The 24,556-nt window shown below is 39.5% G+C and overlaps 1 protein-coding gene across 2 annotated transcripts in view; it reads left to right on the top strand.

The window, feature by feature from the left end:
• Positions 1–2,159: 2,159 nt before the first annotated feature.
• The window catches only part of LOC112103933 (neuroligin 4 X-linked), a 259,433-nt gene continuing 237,036 nt past the window's right edge, over positions 2,160–24,556 (top strand). For both annotated transcript variants that reach the window (XM_024195925.2, XM_024195923.2), the window contains exon 1: positions 2,160–3,115. The gene's annotated coding sequence lies outside the window, so the exon portion shown is untranslated. The remainder of the gene's footprint in view (positions 3,116–24,556) is intronic.

The raw sequence follows: 24,556 nt of genomic DNA, 5'->3' as shown, positions 1-24,556 counted from the left end.
AAAGTTTACCAGTATTAATGCACTTGTGGATCCTTTAGGATACCGAGTTGTTACTGTTAGGAATTAGTACTTTGGTAACATATATAATAAATTGCTTCATGATATATTGACAAAGGTGGGAGATCATTAATCAGATTAAATACTGCATAAATATCCTCCAAATTTATCTTGTATGATGGATGACATAACTATCAAAATAAAGACTGTCCTGCAAAATTTGGGACAGATGGCAATACAAGATGACATATTTTCTATAAAGTGACAAACATTTTTAGTTAGAGGCAATGTGATTGGGAGTACATTCCTGGATGCTTTATTAAAATAAAAAAAAAAAACAGTACAACTCACTTGCATGAACACCTGTTAAGAATCACTTAAAAGAAGTAAATCAAATTACAATGAAATCATTTAAAATAATGATTTTTAAACGAAAGAATAGGATTTCTGTGCACAAATTGGTTAGCAGTTTAATGTGGCTATGGTATACGTTAAAATGTTTTGTTCAAGTCAGTATGAATATACTTGTACTTAGTTTTAATTTGAAGTACATTGAAAAACAAAACATTCCTTTTATGATGTGATGCTGCAGGAGCTGCATGTGCAGAACAGATGCATAACTAGGCCAACTGTTTTCTGCTAGATCCTGAATTCAAGATTCTATATATCCCTCTGTCACTTAAAACTGTGAAGGAGTAGGAATGTTAAGCCAATATCACAGACAAACTCCAGTTTTGAGAAAGCAGGACACACTCTGCTCTAGTTTAATAGTCTGATATAATCAGCTATGGCAGAAGAAACAGAGTCCTGAACTAGAGATCCAGCAGGTAACTAAAGGAGTGACTGATTTTCTAGTATTTTAGGGTGTCAAATGTATTTGCCATTTCTAAAGTCTAGCTTTGTTTTGTGATTTGAAATCTCTCCCAGGTGTGTGTTTTGTTTCCATGTATGAAAAAAAATTCAAGACACCTTTTCCCCATTGTCCTTTGTTTGTTCCAGAGGTCAGTGTGGATATTCCCAAATATCATCTTGTTTCAATTCCCATTACCACCTTCAAGGCCTCATATTGTTGTCAACCTTCTGTACCACCCTTATACTGACCAGGGGGAGTCACTGCAGGGTGAAGCATGGCATGTGTGTTTCCAGGCCTGAGCATGCACCTTTTGCACAACTCTGTCCTTTTGATGGCCTAAAAAGTGAGATCCAGGAAGTGAATCCGAAACTCACGGTTGTACCAGCACTAACCACATTGCCACTTATCCAGCTCTTGCACTTGACCTTCAAAATAATATTTCTGATAATCAAAACATGCACATTACACCTTCTTACATGGAAATATATCTAAATAGTTGTGACTAAGCAAGTCTCTACTGTGCTGTTAGTAAAACAGGCAGTGATTGTTATTCAGTTATATTATTCCTTCCAATCATTGTAAGTTGTGACCAGGGTCCTAGTGAGGAGCCAGCTATGGTCACTCAATTAGGGTGAACTGCAAAGAACGGGGCAGACAATCCCCATAAAGCTGGTGGATATTCCAATACTTAGATTTACCAAGCCAGGATAAAACAACTTCTTTATTACCTTACTGGTTACTCAGAATTCCATACAATACAGCTCCTTAAAGTGATCCAGCCTCAGGCCTCCATCCAGGTACCCACGTCAAATATGATGAAAATTTCTGTAAATCTTATTTCATCATATAAAAGAAAAGGTTCTACCAATCCCCAAAGGATCGGACACATTCCCTCCCAGGTTAATGAATGTTTCAGATCTTACCCAAATACACGCTACAGCCAATTCTTATTAACTAAACTAAAATTTATTAAAAAAAACAAAAGAGAGAGAGAGAGTATGTTTAAAAGATCAATATTCATACAGACATGAGTTCAATCCATTGAGGTTGTAGTTGCAAAGAGTTCAAACTTCCCCTGACAAAGCTTAAGAAGATCTGAGATGATAGAATCAGGACCCAAAGATCTTTTATACAATTTCATGTCTTTTTGACAAGTTGGAGTTCCTCGGGGAACACAAGGTAATTACCATGACTTTGAAGGAGGTCCATCACCAGTACTTAGCTATATGAATTAACATAAGGCCATTTGCTTGTTCCTCCACCATTCACAGTACATTTCAAAGAGAAATGAATAAGAAGATATCCCGGGTTTACAATTCATTTAAATGATATCAGAATACAGCATAGACCAGGACTGTTGATTATATTGTTGACCCTACTCATACATATGTAAATACACAAAAACACAAACATGTCTTTTGAGGGTTATTTATTTTGCAGGATGCTTAACTATGTTTCTAGCCATGCCTCACATAAGTTAATATTGGTAAGTTGGGAACCACTGAAAGAGGTCCACTGCTGCCACTTTAAACACTGCTCAACATTATAGAAATCTCAGCTTTAATGGGTTAAAAAAGCATGGATTTGTTGTGTAAGATGTTGGAATAGAAAAAAAACAATGGAAGTATCGCTGTGATTTGCCTCTCTACATTTATTTCTACATGTGTAAAATGCCCACCTGTTCAATCATACAGGTACCCTTGATAATTTTGTTACAGCTGGTTTGCAGTAGGATTAGATGCTCTTTGCATTAGGTTGTAGATGTAGATATGGTTTCTGTAGTGATGGGGCAGACTGCAGAGATCTATTGGCTGCTGGCTTTGTAAATTTCATTCAGTTTGGTCCAATAGCAGAAGGAGAGAGACTGGTACAGCCTGGACCTCTCTCCCTCTTCAATCTCTCTTTTTCTTGCAGATCAGTCTCTCTCCCTGTCTCTGTGTCTCTGCATAGGCAATCAGAGCTCTTACTCACAAACCCAACTCTCCCTCTTGCACTGATTTTGTAATGAATTTTCTTCCTGAATGTAGGTCGTTTACAACAGTAAGCGCCAGTTTCCTCCAAATCCAGCGTTGTTGTTGCTTTTTTATTTTTATTTTTTGTGGTCGTTGCATTCCTTTGGACAAGAAAATCGCGTTGGATTCCAAAAAACAGAGGGGAGCCTTGTTTGAATAATTCCTGTTGTCTGATATCCTGTCAGGATTCCCTGGAAGAATTTGGCTGAGTAAAAAAGGACCTCCGTGCAGCTGCAGCTATCGCACTGTTAAGGTAGGTATAGTAGATTTAAGGTTTGTGTGTTCATGTTCATTTTTGCGGGGGTTGCAGTGAGTTCTGAGGCAGAGGGTGATCAGTTTGCTGCAGTCGTTTATGCTTTTACTTTTCCCGTCATTTTTACGGCGATACTTTTTCTGTCCTCTTCCCCGTCATAGGCTATCTTCATGTCATCTGTGCAGCTACAGATCTAGAATTTGTCTTCCCCTGGACCATCATTTGTTTGGAGGCATTTTGGTGCAATCAGCTATTTGAAAAGGCTCTGGGGCTCTGTGTGAGATGTTTACAAAGTAGCTCTGCCTAACAGACAAATAAACAGAAGTGTGTGTGTGTGGGGGGGGAGAGAGATATCTGCAGTACAGGGCGAGAGAAAGAGCAAAGCTACAGTTTTCTGCAAACGAGATCAGAGGCAGTGGAAGGAGCAGGACCTCCTGTGTGCACCGGTGGTGTGGAGGGAATTACAGAACCGGCACGTAGGGCGGGCTTGGCTTCACCTCGCTGTGTCCCCCTCCTTAAAAAAAAAAAACCAACAACCCACAGCTTGGCTCGTCTTCTATGGAGCGATTCACCCTCTTTTCTTCTTCAGCGGCTGGGCTCGGGTAAAATGCCTGCTTTTGTGATGCATGGGTTCTCACACGTGATGGACTGGAGCCCGGCACTCGCGAGGGAGGGTGGCTGGCTGGCTGGGTATGCGAAGGGAGAAGCGACGGGGGGGAGAGGGGGGACGAGTGTTAAGAGAGAAATAAAGGGGGACAGAGGAAGGATCCGGAGGGGGAAGAAGGAGGGGGATCGGCTTCCCTGCAAAGCTGGGGCTGGGGGGCGGGGGGGACTGGCGCGGCTAGTGGGCAGTGCTGGGGTTGTGTGTGTGTGTGTGGGGGGGGGGGTGCCTCATGTGGAGCCTCTCCGCACTCCTTGGCTCCGGGTTGCACCTTCCCTACGGGAAACTGCTGCTGCCCCAAACTCTCAGTGTCAAACCTGCCGCCTCCCCGCTCTCCGGGGGGAAGTTAGGCACCGCAGAGCGGCTCCCCCTCCCCTCCCCGTCCCCCGCTGCCCAGCCCCGTGCCCACGTCCCCCGGGGCCGTCCTTGCCTGCCCACCCCTCCTGCACTGCAGCGGCCCCATTTCCCTGTCGCCCCCCCCCCATTGCCTCTGCAGGGTGCTGTGATTGATGATCTGTCCCTCCTGCAGCCATCAGCCGGGGGGCGCAGTGAGAGCAGCCGCTGAACTTCTACCTCCCCCTCCCTTCTGCCAGACCCTGCGCCAGGCGCCTTCCCCCGGGCCGCCCCCGCCCCGCGAATGCTGCTGGCGTGTGGGCTGGGGTGGGGGGGGGGGAAGGCTGAGCCTTGCTGGGGTCCCAGTTGCAAGAGGAGTTTTTTTTTGGAGGGGGCGGGTAGCAGAGCGATTCCCCTTCCCCTGCTCACTGCAGCCACTGTCTAGCAGTCCCTGCTGCAGACACGGTCCTTGCCCACCCCGAGACTCAATAGCCCCAAGCACACACCGCAGCCCCCCCCCAATCTGGCCCTCCCCAGGTTACACCGCCTAGCCCTCATCTAGCTGATCCAGGTGATGGGGATGCCTCAGGCAAACATCCCCAGCTCTCCCGGCCGCCCCACACGCGGCAACTCAGCTCCCTCTCCGGCAACCTGCCCCGCAAGCTGCAATGCCAGTAAGTTCCTTCCTCCTGGCCATGAGTCCCTTAGCCTTGGCTGCTCACCGTCCCCAGTGCAACCTGTCCCTCGGTCTGTGCTGCCTTTCTCTGCCTCAACCTCACCCCAGCTCCCAGTCCCCAGCTAATTGCCAGGTGTCCAACGCCTGCCTTGACTGCAGAGAGCTCCATTTCCCCCCTGGGAGGGGTATAAGCCAGGGCAAGCATCCTGCAGCGGCCACTCTGTTCCTGGGTCCTTGGGACTTCTCCTGACAGCTATTCCAGTCCAGCCACAACAAGGGGACGCCTAAAGGCTAACACCCACCTCAGGGTAACAGTGCCCTTATTTTCAGCGGATTTGGCTCAGCTGGAAGAAACTGGATCCTCTTTTCCTTGTCCTGTCCCCAGCAGAGGCTCTGACTGCTGCAGGTTTCACAAGTGGTTGTTTTACCGTTTTCCTCTTGAAGGAAAGATCTCTCCCCCTCCCCCCATTCTCCCCTCCCCCGGTGCTGGGATTCATTGAGACAAGGCTACATTTGATTTATTATTATAATTTATTATGATTATTTTATCATTTAGAGCCAGGGCAACTATTTAGAGCGAGCAAGAGAGAGGAAAATAAAGAAACCCAAGAGATAAGTTAATCATCTGCGCTGTGGGCCTACCCCTTGTTTTCATAAAAGAAACTAGTAATAATAGAACCCTTATCTATCCCTGAAACTAAACTAATTTTAAATATTAAGCAGGGAAAAATAACTTTGTGGAAACAAGCAGGTGCTGTTCTTGCAAGAAAATTCCACAAGGTGGTAGTGTGGATACTTCCTAGTGACTTTTAATTTTATTTTTGAGATTTGGTCAATTGCTTGAAATGTTTTATTTCCATGTATTCCACCTCTGTATCTTAAAAGCCCAACTGCATGTATGTTTTAAAACTACAAAATCATGTTGGATTTCAAATGGTTTAACATCCAGGAAGCATTTCCTACCTCTACCTTCCCTCCTTTGCGCAGTCCTCAGAAGCAAGGGAACTGGAAAGGTTTTAAGAAAAAGTTTTCAAAAAGTGCAGAATCTGGATGTGTTTGAGACATGCAACAGCAATTTCTGTCAAAGGATGGCTAATGGAATGAAATGTGAAAGTCCCTATCTGTATTTTATTAGATAGATCAAGTTTCCGGATTAAATTGTAGCAGTCCAGTAATTCAATAAGTAGAGGCAGAGACTGATGTGGCCATTTAATCTATTATATTAGATGCTTTATATTTAACTTTTTGAGTCCATAGGCTTTATTGGGGTGTTGATGTTTACTATAACCACAATGATGTAAACAAATGTTCATCTTTGATACTTTGTATTTAAAAAGTAAGGAAATATTTGTTGATTCCATAATCATGCTTCATCAATTTTTTGGAGAAAAAAATCCTTAAATCTAGGCTGTATTTTGATCCCAAATGATTAATAGCGTTAGGAGTGTGTTCCTGTAAGTAGAGGAAAGGGATTCAAAATGCAAGGGCAAATGGATGAAATTGTTAGTAGGTACGCTGAATGGAAATCTCCAGTTCATGTAGCATGGACTTCTCTGCAAATTTAAATCATCTCAGTTTGGTGGAAGGGTGGTAATCTACATCCCATGCAATACTAATTATATTTATTCATTATAAGACATTTAAAATCCTTTCTTATTATTAATATAAGAAATTAACTTTTTGTGTTACCATAGAGAGTTGATCATTATATTCATCAATTGTAATTAAGTGGATAAAAAACTCAGGTTTACGCAGGTGGGCTAGTTTCATACTTAAAATTAATCCTTTTTTTATTTTCTTATGAAAAATATATTTGCCACATCTGTTAATATTTTACAGAATGGTCTATACATATTATTGCCTTCAGGAGGGTTGCTGTAATTCTTATCAGTTATGCTGCTGGAGACAGGATTGTATACTATTAGTCATAAACCTGTTCCAACTAATCATTAGATACCATGGATGTGAAAAGGTATTATGAATGTTGTGACTTACCAATAGGTCATTTATGCAAGCAAAATATTTTGATGGTATTAGAACAGTACATTTCATGACAAGATATTTTTATGATAATTCAATCTTTAATTCTGACATACTGGTTCTTAGCAATTGAAAATTATTTTTCTTTTGTTTACAAGTCACGTTTATTTTTTTCTCTTCTGTGTGCATAGATAACACACAACTGCAACTACCATCAGTGTTTTTCTATTTGGGCTATACTAGGTATCATAACTGAAACTGTGGTTTTGGCATCCAAAATATATTTCTTTGATCCTGTTTTTCATCTAGGGCTTGATCCAAAGCCCATTGAAACCAGTGGGGATTTTTCCACTGATTTCAGTGGCCTTTAGATCAGGTGCATATAATTTATTTTGTTGTCTGAATAGGATTTGTAACATTTCAGAATGCTAACATTTCTAATTGAGACTGATGATTTGCCTACTACTCCTTTAAATAGTAACATTACAACACAAAGTCAAATATTACAAAATGCTAGTACGTACACTGTAAACACAGACATCTTTTAAGCCTCATGCTAAGTGCATAGGATATTATTTTTTCCTTGTTCAACAATGCAGAGTGATCAGTTAAGACAATTCTTGTTAGAAAATACACAACAATAAAAAACTTCTCAATAAAACTTCTAAATAATATAGGATAATTGTATATTGGATTGGATTAAAACAGGATAATTGATACAGTGGATAATTTACCAAAAATGCTACATGCATAGCTTCATTGTCACAGATGCTCTTTTCAGCCTGTTTAGTTAGACTAGTGATCTTGAACAGGCCCTTTGACTCAAAGGAATAGTGATAAAGGGTTTGTCAAAAATGGCTGTCTTAATATGCAAATTCCAGCTGAAGGTCATTACCAGTCAGTTAGAAAGGAAGGGAAGAGGCAGAAGGAAGAGCAGCTTGATAGAAACTATAAATTTTAAAAAAAATTGTATAGAAACAGTGCTTTGTTTAACATGAAAAAGTAATTGAACACTGCATAAAGGTGTGTACTTCTGCTTTTGACAGGTTCTCAATATGGCCTCCACTTGGCTTTTCAAAGAAGCATGCTGTTCTTTGACAGCTGAATCACACAATGTAAGGAACAGATCCACCTGGGTGGGACAGGAAAAGCATCACTCTGTAAACAGCATAGGATTTAGTCATTCTGCTGTTTGAAGACTTGTCACAAAGCACAAATGTTCAAGATCTCTTTTGTGTGACCAAGATTCATTACAAATGCACACCAGACTTTGAATCTAAAAAGAGGAAAACCTAATAAAACCAAAACATAAACATGAGGCTGGCAATGAGCCACTCAGATCATCAGGAATCTCATTTCAAACCGCAGCTATTCTCTGTCACAGTTCAGCTCAGGTGTGCTCAAGCAATGTTTGTAAAGCATTTATGCTCCAAGCCATTTTGATCCCTACATCTGACAGGGTTATGTACTCAACTCTGTCACCTTTTAATAGTTCTATTGTGTTTGAGTTAGTAGTCCCCAGATCTGAATTTCAAGAAAAAAAAATTCTTGCTGGTTGAAAAGAAAAAAGGTTTTATTGGCACTATTCCTGAAAACGATAGATGTGGTAGGTAATAAATGTCCATTTTCCATAACCTGAAAGTGGAGTAGGGGGGAGAAAACTTACAATGTATAGGGTGGAAAAAACAATGGGTACAATTCATAGGAAATAAATATCATTTTGAAGAGGGTAGTAATAAAAAAATGAGGTCAGATCTCCTGAATTATAAATAAGTGAACTTGGGGTGGGGGGGGGGAACATTTCTGGATTGTTAGATTTAAAAGAAAGTTTATATCGAACAATATTATTTTGTGACCTATTACCATAGCATGTGTGATGATCTGAACATTAATAGCCTCTCCAGAAGATGTTGCCTTTCCCAGTTACATCTGTATAAGGGTTTGACCACTAGCATGGCTTATTCAAATAGAATATATGTGTTCACATAATGAAATGAAACCTAGCGAGAAATGTTCAGATGCACACTACCCTACTCTATCTAAAAATGAGTTGCAATAATTGAGATCACCTTGTACAGCTCTTACATTCTGCTGTGTTCTGCGTTGAGCTCACACACCACTCTGAGTGTTAGGAAATGTTTTAGCAAATGTATTCAACCAAATATAGCTTCAGTAAGTAAAAGGGTAAGACTTTCCATGCTCATCTCTCCATTGTCACTTTATGTGCACACTGAGATTTGCAGCTTGGGGTTGGTGAACCTTTTAAAAGAAAATTAATGGAACTCTTATTAGAAAAAATATTACAGAAGCTATTATACTAGACTGATTAATTCACTCTGCAGACTGGGGTGGGGGAGAACCCATGTGCCCTACCATTATTAAAATGACTTCCTTAAAAGGTATTGATTTTTTTGTGACTATAATGCAACTATTTTGGGGATTTGGGTTAGAATGTACCAAGGCCATATTGAAAAGTGATGGAAATATTAGGCAGAATAGAGTAATTTTTATAATGACATGATTAAGAGGGGCATATAGTAAAAAAATTACTGGTTTTTGGAAATGAACTGATGCCTGGTTATGTCTAATTATGAAATTATTAATCTGACAAATATTATTCTACATTACATAGTGTGACATAACTCATCTTTTATTTAGTCCTCTTTATAACAACTTTTAAATTCTTTAAATTATTTTTATTTATAATGAAAAAGTACTTTAGTATTAATTATAATAATCAATGAAACAGGCATTTTAGTTCTTTATTAATTATAATCAATGGTATAGCAAGTACTTAAAATTTGAGAGATGACTGTATTATCATAAATTGGTGGCTGTGTAGATTTCTCTAAGAGCTTCCTTCAGATTTGCATTTGTTGTATATGAATGTGCAATAAGAAAAGTATGTAACTTCTTGTTCCTTCAGCAATAGTGACTCTTTTCCCTTTTGATACAAATGGAGATACGGCTCTTCAATCCCGAACCCAAAGAATATACAAGGCCAGTAAGTCAATCAAAACAAAGCCTTCCTCCCTAATGATTATAGATTTTGTTTAGGCCATCTAATATTTAAGCATTTTAAAATCACTCATCCCCATTGTATCTGGGTGCTAAGTCAGGCATAGGTATAAAGTGGGCATGAAGTCAGCAGGTTTGCTCAAATCATATATAGACCTTGCTCTAATGCTATTCTAGTCAATGGTCTTGCCAAATCAAGGGCTGCCAGCCATGTTGATTGTTGCCATCACGTGGCAGTTTTGTGCTATAGGTGCCACACAAGGAATTGGGTTAACACCACCAAACTCACTTGCACTATTGCTTGAAGTTATATTTGGGCCCTCTGAAAATGAGAAAAGCCAGTTAACCAGTTCTATCAGGCATTGCCCTATCTTTGTATATACCGTATCTGGAAATACCTGATAAGTACTAAAGCATGAGTTAAATGTCCCTGAACAGATTTTTCACTAATTTTTAACTCCTTTGCTTCATAAATGAACACTTGTTAATAACTGTACAATACATTAAGTTCTCCAAGACAGAGACTACGGATGTGTCTATTGCTCAGTGCCACACACTTATTGATGTTTTACAATATAATGATGATTGATACCCTGAATAAATTTGCTACTCTAAAATACAAAAGTCCTGTTTTAGAGATGCCAAAATATTATATAACTTAGAGGAAAAATGGATAGCTGCATTGTCAAATAAACAAGTTGGAATGGACACATATGTTTCTGGTTTATTTTTTATATTCATTTGATACAGATATTTAGACCAAACGTTTTGTTTTCAAATAATGGTGAAACTTGCAAAGGAAAAGTTGCAGATTAATTTATTTAGGAGGAGTAAAACTTATTGGCTGTAGGGCACAGCTTGTAGAGGGCAGTTGTATTCTCTACTACACTTCGGTTTTACTCTGAAATCACAGATATTGTAGTAATTGTACATTTGAGAATTCTTTTTCTGGAATAAATGAATAAATATCCATCTTTACCTCAAATGCCTTTATTTAAATTCTTTACAAATCTATAGCCTTGTCTGTACACCTCTTTAGGGCTTGAGTCGTTTTTTTTTTTTTTTTAAGCACCGTGGGAATAAATGCAAAAGGTTGCCTGGTAGCTGCATTTTACAGAGGGATAAAATTTCCTTCAGATTCTGTCATTTGATTGTGCTTTTGTCGATTTGGCTGTAGGAAGGTTTCCAGATCCACATTTCCAGTAAGCACAGCCAATATTTCATTCTTATGTATGGCCATATATGGGTGCCAGCCATGTCTCTATCCAACTAACGCACAACAAACTCCCTACTCTTTTCTTTACTGGATGTAGCATAGGCCATCAACATAATTAAGCTTAGCATTATGGGGCTGATCCAAAGCCTGGTGAAGTCAATGGAAAGACTCCTGGAAAATACAGTGGACCCTGAGTCAGGCCCTATATGAGGAATATGCAATATTTGAGTGAAATATACAGGGTCCCATTTAAAGGGACTTGTTGGCTGGATTTTAATCTGTGCTCATTAAAATGCTTCCAAATCCATCTTTTTAAACAGCAGAAATCTTCTGTCCTCCTGAAAAGCTCATTTATGCAAAATCAATCCCTCTTTTGGAAAGCTATTATAAATGAATAGGACGTGAAGGTGTAGGGAGCCATAAATTTCACTAGCGTGCAGAATACTGATGGTTCAAAAGCTTAGGACCGTATATTATCCTCTATCCATGTTCAAGGATTTTGTTATTTGTTGCTCTAGTATGAATAATAAACATTTGTTCAGCAAACACCATAGCTTTGCATGATGTCTTACTGAGGTTTGTTAAAACAAAACCAAACCTGTGTGTACCCTGGAGACCCGAACCATTGGTAACTGAATTGGTGGTAACTGAATTGGTACCTGAACCATTAATGCAATGCTCACACTAGCTGTGGTTTTGTAGGGGCAGTTGTGCCCTACATTCACACCAGTGCTGCTCCACAATGTTGCACTGCCTTCTGGGTACCCAGTTCCACAGTGCCTGCCTATTGGAGCAGTAGCTTTCTGGAAAGTAACTTTCTGGAAGCCCAAAGAAATTGTTGCAGAAGAGGTGAAGCCCCCATAGGAATCTGGCAATATCTGCCATTTCCAATTTTATTTTTATCAAAATGAAGAACAGAGAGTCTGATCTCACTCCTTGCTTAACACAGTTTCTGCTCAGCTTTTGGGACTTGAGATATCTCAGGCATCTGCAGAAGGGCATTGTGTCAGTATTCTTGAAGAGCCAGAGAATGAGACACCAGCAGTTAGTGGATTTATTGCTACAATAGTTGTTTCTCTCACCCAACATCTTCAGTAAATGGCTCTGTGTAGTACTTCAAGATCATGCTAACCAGGTTGCGTGCCTCCTGTAAATCATGTATATAAATACTGAGTGGTAGGACAGAGTTGTGTTCCACGCCTGGGATGGGCAATAGCAGCTCATTATTAATGTAATGATTATAATGTCTGCCTTTTGCAGTTTGTGTCATGTATGTGAAAGCAAAGATGAGGTCTCAATACAGGGTGGAGTGAGGAGGCAGTAGGACTTGCGGCAAATTATGCACAGCTGGACAGACAAGCTGTGGCACTGGAGGCTGTAAATTATATTAACACAGCCTGCAGTAGGTCTGCTGCCCAAATTAGAACTGCTCAGTGCACAGAGTTCCAAAGAGCAGGTGGAGAATTGGGGGATGGATGATGCAGATCACTGATTTTGACAGAGCAAGTATTAGCGATTAGCACCACTGAAAACTAGTGTCAATCTGGGGGTGGCTCATTTGGTAGATGAGCTTATTATGATCATTGTGATGATGATAATTTGTAAGGTGAGGGGTTATAGTAGACAGTATTGTGGATATATTGATGCAATGTTAATAGTTAACAATTGTTATAAAATACTTTTGTTTGCTTTATTGGTGGTTAAGACTTTTTTGCAGTTCTTATGCTTTCCCCCCACAGTCTATGTGTGTGTTGTATGAATTGGACTAAGGCATTGAAAGAAAAAAGAATTATGTTTGTTGATACAGAAATCTAGCATATTTGATGTGATATTTACACAAATTTTATTTTGACAAGTTATCTATTAGAGACACAATCATACAGGCCAACTGGCTTGTGTAACTAAGGTAACAGGGTAAATTAGAAGGAAAGTAAGATTTGTATAGTACAGGAACATAAAATTGATGTTTTGCACATAGAAAATTAATCTCCTCGGTTCTAAGTGCAGGGATGGAACATTGTTGGAATGCAGAAGAAGGAGCTAGAGAGATAGTGCATGCCAACATGTGCCATTATCCTGCATCCACATTATTTTGGCCCGCTGGTGCAAGCATAGGTGAAAGGGCCTGTTGCTGGGGCACCTGTGCCATCTTCATTTGCATCCTGTGACATCTTAAATCGTTCCCTTTGGAATTGTTGGATGTGAAGTCTCATTTCCCTGTTGCTTCTGAAATAGACCATTCTAAAGGAATTGTTCTCCTGCATAAATCTATCTTGTCTTTAAAAACAGTCTTGGTTTTCTTCTGTAGAAACCAAACATATGATCAGAATCCTATTGTATTTCCCTCTGCATGTCCCAAACAATATTCTCTGTTTTCTTTTCCTTGCCTCAAGTTAGTCAGCTATTTCACCATCCTTGATCCCATCAGCCCCCTTGCTTGCTTTGGGTGTTACTAGGTGTAATACTGATCACCATCATGAAACATTCAGAATTAAAGGCTTAATAGCCATAGCAGTGACTAATTCATCTCTTGGAATATTAAAGCAGAAATTTCTGTTTTGTTTGGAATTCCAGTGCCTTTTTGCAAGGCACTTCTGTTTTGGAACTAGAAAGGGTAATGATATAGCATTAGACTTTCTTCACAAATATAAAAAAAATGTACAGGGCTTGCTTCACCACTTGCAGGAACAGGGGACCATGCATCCAGCCATGGAGATGGTTTGCTAAGGGAATGCTGAACTTGTTAGAGTTTGGGAGAACAAACCTAGTGGTCCCAGGCAGAAGCAGATGTTAGGGAGGAGGAATGGTGAAGCTGGAGGAGAGGGGATAGTCTATCCTCATGCATCCATGCCCACCAGTTTCACAGCAATAATGGTGGTGTTTATTACAACCTGGAAAATGTTTCTTCCAGCTCTACAGTCTGCAAACTCAATCCTGATTGGTACACATATAAAATTGGAGTTGAGGGCCTATATATTCCAGTTCTTCCTTTTCCTTCTGATTTGACATGCTGCTCTGTCAGGTTCTTTGGAGTCTCTGAAGTCGTTCTGGGATCTCAGGAAGATCTCTGGCATCTCCTGTTCTGGCTCCTCATCTGTAATGTCCAGCTAGGCCATGGAGCTGGCATTTTCCTCCTGTTACTCTTCATCACTTCAAACTGTGATGTGATTGCCTGTTCACTTGTTAGGGACTCTGACCAGGTGGTGTATTCCAGACATGTTAAGGGGCCCAGTAGGATGGTAGTGCACCAAATTTCTCTAGTGGAAACAAAGTCAAGGGGAGAAAAGTGAGCAGAGCATGGGTGGAATCTCCATCCTTAGAGGTTTTTAAGGCCCGGCTTGACAAAGCCTTGGCTGGGATGAGTTAGTTGGGTTGGTCCTGCTTTGAGCAGGGGGTTGGAGTAGATGACCTCCTGAGGTCTCTTCCAACCCTAATCTTCTATGATTCTATGGGGATGAGGTGGGAAGTGGCAGGCAATGGGGTGTAATTATGGGCAAAGCCTCAGAAGTAAGTACAAGGATCTTGAATGTAAAGACATAGGGAGCCTAAGAAAGGACTGGAAAGAGGGTGTGGTGTGCAGGGCAGTGGTGGAGGAAGATTATCTTAGCAACTGAATGTTGGGTTGTGGTAGCAGATGAGTCCAGAAGAGAATGGTACAGTAGCTAAGATGAGACAGAAACATGAGTTTTGATAATGGTGGAATTATCATTATTCCACACAAATCAGTGGAAGCACATCATAACTTAATGCTATCATAACTCCACAGAATTTTTAGGGACCCAGCATTGGGTGCATGGTAGGTTTTATTCCTTTGAAACCATAGAGGCTATTTTCCTTCTGAACAGTGATTTAGTACCCCTTTTTTTTCTTCTCAGCTAAAGCTCCTATTTAAAAAAGATCACAGAACTCCCTCACAAGTATTTCCTCTTTTATAATGCAGCAACTTCCAAATGTTTCATCACTGAAAATGTTTCTGTTTAGAAATGTTTTTCCTTGTAACTCATTGTTTATCCTAACAAGTATAATAAATCACCTTTTATGTTCTTTTGTTTCAGTTATTTGAAATCTGACAAAATGAGCTGTAGAACAAAACAATTGAGGAAATGGGAAATATATGCAGCATATGTTATGAGGAAATTTGCTTTTATTATGTAAGAGCAGGTTTATTAAAACAATGTGGGTTTTGATGGTTCTGCCATTGGTACAGAAAAATGAGAAAATAAAACCTAGAGTAAAATAAATGTACCTTGAGCCCACTCATGCACCACTCATAGCTGTTAATTTAATAGCTAATGAGGAGTTCATGCAGGGGTTGCTGCATCATAGCTCTCAAACAAGCCTTATGTGTTATTTCATATTTATGAGCCTGCTTTTTTTTTCTATTACTTTTCTAAACAACGTAGAATTGATGCACATCCTCCAAACCAAAAGTGTCTGCGTTAAAACACAGTAGAGTGGTTTTGTGGGTGGAGGCAGGGGTGCTGGAACAATTTTTATGGTACGTCCCTTGGCCCGCGCTGCTTCCAGCAGCTCCCATTGGCCTGGAGCAGCGAACCGTGGCCACTGGGAGCCGTGATTGGCTGAACCTGCGGATGCGGCAGGTAAACAAACCGGCCTGGCCCACCAGGGGCTTTCCCTGCACCAGCAGCAGATCAAGTTTGGGAACCACTGCCTTAATAAATGAATTTGCCCTATACATATGATTGCACATAATGTAAACTATACATCATTTTCCAAACAGCTGTGGCGCTCTCTATGTAAGCTAATGGGCCTGACTCAGATTGCACTAGCACTAGTTTTACACCAGTAGGAATCCAATGGAGTTACATCTGATATGTGTAATGTATATAGGGCTAAAAAGAACATTTAGGCCCTATAAATCTCCCTCTAGCTATTTGTGCTCTTCATTTGTAATGAGTAGGTCATAATGCAATATGTTCTTTTGTCAGATGTAAACCTCTTCTGTTTTTAGCTAAGGAAAATGTCTTGTAGTCTATGCATTAAAATTGCTTACTAACCAGATGTTTGTCCCAATGCATGTGAATGAAATGGTCTCTCACAAATTCCTGTAACTGCATTAACCTTCTTGACAGAGTGATTCTAGGAAGTTAAGGCAAAGATACAAGTGAATGACAAGAAGGGGTAGAAATCTGATTCTTGAAGCATGAGACCCATTTTAATGCAGATCATGGTGAAACAGGCTTAGAATTCTGCAATAAAACAAATCAAATTAGTTTTCCAAGGTATACATTCTCTTTAAACTTATTTTCTCCATGGCTAATCCATATTAAATACTAGCACTTTTTTTCTCTTGATAACTTTTTCTGTTTTAAATTCTTATTCTAAATCAGGGATCAGCAACCTTGGCGGGCTGGGCCGGTTTGTTTATGTACCGCGTCCGCAGGTTCGGCCAATCGTGGCTCCCACTGGCTGCGGTTCGCCGCTCCAGGGCAATAGGGGTTGCGGGAAGTGGTGGCCAGCACATCCCTCAGCCCGCGCCTCTTCCCGCAGCCCCCATTGGCCTGGGAAGGCGAACTGCGGCCAGTGGGAGCCGCGATCGGCCGAACCTGCGGACGCGGCAGGTAAACAAACTGGCCCGGTCTGCCAGGGTGATGACCCTGGCGGGCTGCGTACCAAAGTTTGCCGATCCCTGTTCTAAATTATATAAATTCCTAAAGTGAGCTAATTTCCAATATATATTCACATTTCATTTTTATCTGGGTAGGAGTTTCATGTGTAGGTGGATGAAAAAAAAAAACATTTGAATAGGGAAAAAATTCCCACAACAACCTATTCTATTGCCTTTTACTGATCTGTTTTTCTGCTCTGACATGCATCAGGATTGATTATTTATAGTACATACTGTTTGTAAATAAATGAGCACTGAATTTCAGGTAAGACAGAAATCCCAACAACTATACTCAAGAGTATTTTTCTATTAAAGAATAACTAAAATTCTTGTTTGGCTGAAATATAATTCAATTTGATGAACAATGTTTTGTCTTCATTAGTGTGCAGAATGAATATTTGCAAAGATCCATAAAAATAAATACAGAAATTGAATGGTAAGGGTTGAAAGTTAAATGGATGTATCCAAGCCCTTGATTGATTTAGAGAGCCCTTAGTCAAATGACTTTTTTAAAATCACCATTTATTACATTTATTCTTGGTTGTGTTCAGCTTGGGAGGGGGGAATAATCTTTTTTAGATGTTTTTCTGTTACCTAAATTGAAAGCTGTTATAACACATAGCAGCACCAGGAATTGCAAGTTTTGTCATAATGTGGGCCATGTTTTAATACAGAAATTATCTTAAGGATCACCTCCCATCCCATTCATTACACACCTTAGGCCAGATTTTTCCAGTTCTCTGCACCTTCAATTAGGAACTAGTTTTCAAAAGAGCTCAGCTTCCAATTAGGCACCTCTCACCCCTGCTACAGTCCCTTTACATTGGTTAAGAGGCTAAGTGCATAGTAAAGTAGCCCCTGTTCTTTGAGGGGCTCAGTCACTGCAGAAAATAGCCATAAGGCTGTCTTCCAAGGGTCCCCCACGTAAGGCCTGGTATAGGAGGAATGCTAGAGCTAGAACTGGGAGCAATAGGGCTTGTTGGGGTGTAGGACACAGCATACAGTGCTGCGACCATTCCTAGTCGTGCTATGGCCCATATAGCAGCCCCAAGAGGTTGTTCTAATTTAGACAGGCCCCAGGATTGTCTGAGTTATGCCAGAGGCTGCTCCAGCTCTTGGAGCAGTCCAGGATAGGGAGGGCTCTAAAGCCACCTTGAAGCCACTTTAATTCCTTTGCCCTGCCTCCAAGCCGTGCTGCAGCTCCTTGAGACACGGCACAGATTCTCACTCCAGGTCTTCAGAAGTGCTCAGCACCCCGCAGTTCTCACTGGGTCATTTATCACCTATATTTTGACTTTTGAAAATCTGGCCAGTTATTTTGGTGTCTAAAAGGAACTGAGATCTTTTGGAGTTCGCAACCAGCCCAATTTCAACAGGCCTGGTTTAAGAACTTTTATTGGGCCTTGGCTTCCCCATAGAAAGGAAAATATTGAGTAAGAATTCAGGGAAGAATGGCCTTAAAAGTCTTCTTGTATTGCATCCTACATTTTTCCTTTAACGTAAGCATTGATGTAGAATATTAATTTTAGAATATGCATAGATCCCACCATTTCTACTTATTAGCTTATGATATTGAGCTCTAACACTGTATGCAAGAATATTGGAAAACCCACTTTTATTATGTAAAAAGGCAACTGTGTGATAGCTTTTGGGACAAAAGTTAAATTTAACTTCCCTCACAGTCTGCTGTACAAATACAGCCAGAACGAATAAGGTCTGCAAGCTTGTTTATATTACCAAAACAAACAAACAAACAAACAGAACACAAGGTCATCCCTTTCATTTTGTGTTCCACCTCACCCTTCCCTTAGAGTTTTATGACATATTTTTATTTTTTTCTGTGTCTGCCAAATGATGTATGCTTAAATAATCTCCACACTGTATATTTAAGTGTACTTCTGACTTTTGCCAATCAGTACAAAAGTACCCAATATCCACTGGTGCCTCAAGGTGTCCACAAAGTATCAAATGTATCCAGAGGCACTAATGCCACATAAAGTCACTGCTCTCATATCTTTGTGCTGTTCCCAGAGATACGAAACTGAGAAGGCTATACTTTGAGGAATGATGTTGTGGGATCAGATGGCTAGATTTATTAGAGTTGGTACTAGTGCTATGTGGAGTACTGAACTGCCTTTGAAGTTCTTGGGTTTTGGAATGACGGGAAACAACATGGTAGTGTCCACAACTATTCTTAATGATACTATAGGCAACAAAATATTTGATCTTTCTAGATACATCCAAGCACGTAAAGGTTGGGAAGTACTGGTATTTCATCAAAACTATGACCCTAGCTTCAGCTTAAATTCCTAGAAAAGCTACCTATTGAAGTCATGTAAAATTGTTCCCCAGTGATCTATGTTGTGGTTGCCAGACATATGAATGAAAGTAATCACTTTAGAACTGTCTCCTATCTGGTGGTCAAACTGGATCATGTGACCATTTTAGTTGTTCCAAGTGAATGGTTCTACTGACCTCAGGAACCTGAGAAATCATAACTATGTGGATTTCAACAGTTCTGCCATTGGGACAGAAAAATAAGAAAATCCAGAGTGTAAAATATGTTTACCTTTATCCCACTCATATGCCCTACCCATGTAGGTTTAGTTGGTTTAGTAGGTGGTGAAAGATCCTTGCAGGACTGCTATGCCATTGCCCATGTGAAACATGCACTATTCCAGTAGCTCCAAAGTAACAAGACTTAAGAGAAGGTGCCTGTATTTAATAACACTTATCTCTTATCTCTTGAGAGTGCTATGCAAAATGAAATGTTAACTCACAGAGGACCAAGGAGAGCGCCCAGAGAACTGGTTATATGCTCAACCTTGTTTCTCGTTTTTTTTATAGGTTCTTTGGATGTTCAGGTCACTCTTATGTGGCCTAACTATCATACATTTTCATGCTATCGATCTTCTGCACTTTTATCAATGGAGCTGATCATGGTGTCAAAGACTAATTGTTTATGGATTTCTGTGATTTCCCTTCTGGTGAAGAAGTGTATCTGATTTTTCCTTTCCAGCCAAGTGTCAGCAGCTCAATGACAGCTATCATCCTCTGTTAGTGCCCTGGACATCCTATTCCTGCCTGGTACCTCAGCATTTTTTGGCCCCAGAAGTCATTGTGATTCACCACTGTGACTCCAACAAGTCTCTTGGACTTGCAATAGCTTGGTTACAGCTTAGGAAAGAGAAACTGTGGAGCTAACACTGGAGCATCATCTTCCACAGAATTTTGTGTTAATATAATGAAAATTGTCACTAAGGATGTCACAAATATTATTTTTCCTCATCTGTGGACACAGTGAGGTACTATTCAGGTGAACTCATTTTGTAGTGTGCCTTTTCCTCCATAAATTTTGCTTTGTTTCTACAGAGGATATCCATGGTCTTCTTTATTATTGTAAGCCTCCACTGCCTGCAATTTTCACACTTGCCCATATTAGTTACTTAAAGCAAGAGCCACAGCTGTGGTGACATTATTGATAGGCATTATCAGCTTCTCTCAGTTGCAGAAAGGTACTGACCATCTTCAAACATGAAGACGTCTGTCCCCTTCTCAGCAAGACAATTCTGATGCTTGCCAATTACTGTCACTCTCAAATTTCCCTTTTTCAGGAAAGTGACTGAATGGGTGGCTGGTATTCCATTTCCGGGAGAGCTGGACACTATTGACATCCTTGGTTCTGGCCTGAATTTGGGGTTAAGATTATATTTGTCAGGGTCATGAATGATCAGGCCAATGTGGACTTGTTGGACCTCTCAGCAACTTTTGGTACAATTGATGGCAGGTTATTTGGTGACCAAGGGACATTACTGATCTGTCTAGAACTGCCCTTCAGTGGTTCTAATCATTCCTAGAAGTCAGGAGTCAATTGTTGATGATAGACATATCTCATCAAGGGATATAGAATATGGAAGTCCTCAAGTAAATATCACACCTTGTACACTGGTCATCAAATGTATGATTTTTTGCAAGAACATTTCTTGGCATGGGGTGGAGTATCATCAGAGTGGGCTTCCTATGACTACCCTATGTAGTCCAGACACAGCAGCTCTGTATTTGTGAGCTTTTTGTTCTGAGTATTCATAATGTGGAAGGGGTGGGAAACTTGTCATTGTAGTCAGGATGGCTTCCATCTGAGGTTGCTATAATGTGTATGTTCTACTGCCACTCTGGCAGCTATGCCTGAGGGTTGAGAGATCAAACTCCACATCTGTTATCTGATTGCTGTGTGTGCCAAAAGAAAGACAAACATTAGAGTAGATTTGGCCACCTAATGGAAGCCTGTTGGCTGAAATCACTGTGTATATCCTACACAATTACCCCAACTGAGACACTAATAAAAGTCCTCATGATTCAATCAACTCATTTGAGAGAGTTACTGATAACTGGACCTTCTTTCAGGCCAATCCAGGTGGCAAAGTTTTTTCAGAAAAAAAGTATATTTTTTCCATTTGTAAACTCAAAGATGGTTTGAAACGTGTTATTAATTCAAGCTTTCAAAAGGAAATAAAATCACTTTTGGCTTCAGGACTATCACAGAAACTCTCTTAACCCGTTTTTTTAAAGTTATGATTGAATAAAAACAAGGGGCTATAATGAAAACCTGTATGGATACCTTTATTTATATATGTGTGTGAGCACAAATGATGTCATTATGGAAATCTGACCGTTTTGATCATTTTCATTCCATTTTACTTTAGAAAACTAATACCACTCATGAAAAATGGCCAAACTGATGGTTTTTCCTCTAGACTAGTCTTCTGTCCCCCACAGAAGACAGAACAGTACTGCTACCAATAAATAAATGGTTTATTTCCATTCCTGGCCCAGATGCTCTTTACCACATCACCTCAGAAATTAGAATAGTTGCTATGTAGTGAAAATATTTCTCTTTTACAAGTTGTCAGCCTATTTGTCTGGTTGGTCATAAAAATAAGAAAAAAGTATGGGAAAGAGAGACTACTTTTGACCTAAATTAATATTTTATTTTCGTGTATCATTTTAGAGGGGTGATTTTGACTGTGTAAATAATTGTAGGTCAGAGTTAATCTTGTTTTTTTTTTAATTTAATTTGTGTTTTTGAAGTTGTATTGATTTAAAATTTATATTTATTTTATTATGAAATTATTATGGCCTTTAGCTAAGACGGTATATTAATACACTTACTTCACTCACAGAACAGGTAAAATAGGTGTGGTGATAATGTGTAAGGTTCTCTAAATCTTGTATATTAGAGCTGGTCAACATTTCTCAAATGAAAAGTTCTTTTTTTCCTATTTTTTTAAAGTCCTCTTTTGAAAATGTTTTTTTTTTATAAACAATTGTTGACTACCAAAACTTGTTGCCTTTTGCAAAGAAAAAAAGTGGCTTCTTGATATTTGAAGTGGATATTGAAATTTTACATTTGCTAAAAGCCTGGTTTTAAATAACCATTTGATAATCTATTCATTTATTTCTGTGTATGAGGATCTTTTTTGGAAAAAATAATGAAAAAATTTGAAAATGAATTTGAAATAAACGCAACTTCAAAAATGTGAAATACTGACCTTCTCTTGGGGTGAGGGAAAATCAGGTTATGTCCAGTGAAATCTTGGCCTTTCTGCTGAGCTTTTTCATAGGCGTGCCAATTATGGTGGTGTGTTATGGTGATGTAACTCCCTGCCAATTAGGATTTGGTGTGAGTATAACATTTCATTACATGTAGGTCACCAAACAGTGGTGGTCAGTCCATTTTGTAGGTGGCAGGTCTCTACATCACAAACAGGGGCCACATTTTCAAAGGGACGATTCTCAACATTTTCGGAAAATTTGGCCCCAAGTTGAGTGCACAAAATCACTAGTGACTTTTAAAAATCTTGGCCAAAATATTTCAGGACTCAAATATAACATGAAAATATCGGAACTAAACTATATATCCTATATGAACCCACCTTTGCCATGACATCCTCTTGTATAGTGAGCAGAATTAATTATCAAAGTAATTTACTGACAGCAAAACCTGCTAATGGCTATAGTGACAAAGGCATTTATCATTTGTCTGTCTATAAGAATGGTCTTACTCTACTGCACTTCTACACTTTGGGCATCTTTAGACAAGATAATGGTTATAGAAATACTTGCATAATGTACTAAGTGCTGCAATGCTGCTATATATGCTGTTAATATGGATTGAAAGGAAGTCTAGAGAATGCATATTACCTTGAAAATAATTACTGCATTTTGTACAGCTTTATTAACATAATTTACTTTTGTGTAGAGATGGTACTGAACATATCTGCAAGCATTTGGGGCTTTCACAACTCCCCCCCCCACAAAACAAACAAACAAACAAACAAACATGTAGAGCAGTTTAAAAGTGTTGGGACTTTATCACTGCAATGGCTTAATCTCAATGGGAGCTGCTGATTACTTAGGCCACTTTAGTTGCCTAAGTTTAGATCCCTATTTTTGAATAACAATCCTGGTTTAGAAACATATCCCTCTAGAGGCTGTGGACATACAGTTCTAAGTTACCATTTGCCTTGCAGTGTGCAAAATGTTAGCATTCTATGTTAAATGCAAGGTATAAATTATGTACCTCAGTTTCCTCACTGGTGAAACTGAGATAACATTTACAGACCTCACAGGGATTTGTGAGGCTTAATGTATAACTCTTTGATGGCATACCCCACTGAAGTACAAAGTGTTACACATGTGTTTGAAGTCACTATTTAATTTAAACAGGTTTATAGAGTATTTTGGTGGGGTGAGTCAGCTGTCAGGTAATTGACATTGGGCTCTGAGGACCTGATCCAAACCCCATTGAATTCATTAGGAGTCTTGATTCTATTGACTTCAATGGGCTTTAGATCAGTCCCTAAGAAATTTATCTTCTCAACCCAAATATTGCCTTCTTTGACTTGGGGAAATAAAATTTTGAGAGTATCGCCATGTTCACATCTTATTCACAGCTGAATATCTCTGTTCTACTGAGCAAGAGCGGGGCTGGAAAAAAATTGACATTTTAACCTTTTCAAAAGAAAAAAAGTGGAAATAACAGGATTCATGACAATCATACGTGCACTGTCAGAGGGATAAGAATACTGTACTGAATTGAACAGACTCAGTGGGTTTGATCATAGTCTACTCCAGTGTCTATAACAGCATGTAACTCACTGACAGCTGTAGGAGATACTCCTTTGACTCAAGGGGCAAGTACTTTTGCTTTTATTGTTGTTGACCATTGAGTCCCAATGCAAAGAGCTCAGTACACTGTTAATTATGTTAGTACTTCTAAAGCTCTTTTAATCTTCAATGTTATAGTTAATGAATTAATTTTCTTTTTGCAATTTGTTTTTTGTTTAAACCAAAGAAGAATATTGAATATAAATAAATAGCACAAAAGTCTTAATATTATAACAGCTAACCAAAAGGATTTAGGGCCAGAGTCCCAGCTAGTAAATCTGCAGAGCTCCACTGACTTCCAATATGATGAAGTTACACAGATTTAAATCATATGAAGATCTGTCCTGAAGCATTTAAACAAGATATTACAACATGCCCTTTGGGGTTCAGGATACGAGGCTGAGGAGTCCCAAATGATAATAAACCACCATTAACTTCAAAACATTCCTCCACTGGAAATTTAGCTTTTTAATATTCCTTGGCATATTTAGGCTATTTAGCTAGAATACAGTGAAATTAAAATAGCTTTAATAAGCCCAAGTGACCCCATCACAGAATGAAATAACTGTTTCCTGTAGGATTTTTCTAGGTTCCATTCACTGGTAGTGCCTTAGCTTTGTCTCTAATAATAATGGTGCCCTCTGTAAGCAATCTGCTAGGCCATGTATAGATATATAATTAGGGAGAGCCCTAGCCTTAAAAGGGGTTACAATCTAAAAAGACAAAGAACAGACAAGGGGAAAGGGATTAGGATAGAACAC

This window comes from Terrapene carolina, unplaced genomic scaffold (assembly GCF_002925995.2).
Source record: "Terrapene carolina triunguis isolate 2854851 unplaced genomic scaffold, T_m_triunguis-2.0 Scaffold22, whole genome shotgun sequence".
Classification (NCBI taxonomy): Eukaryota; Metazoa; Chordata; order Testudines; family Emydidae; genus Terrapene; species Terrapene triunguis.
The sequence above is the reverse complement of the archived record's forward strand: the minus strand, read 5'-3'. Positions and strand labels throughout refer to the sequence as shown.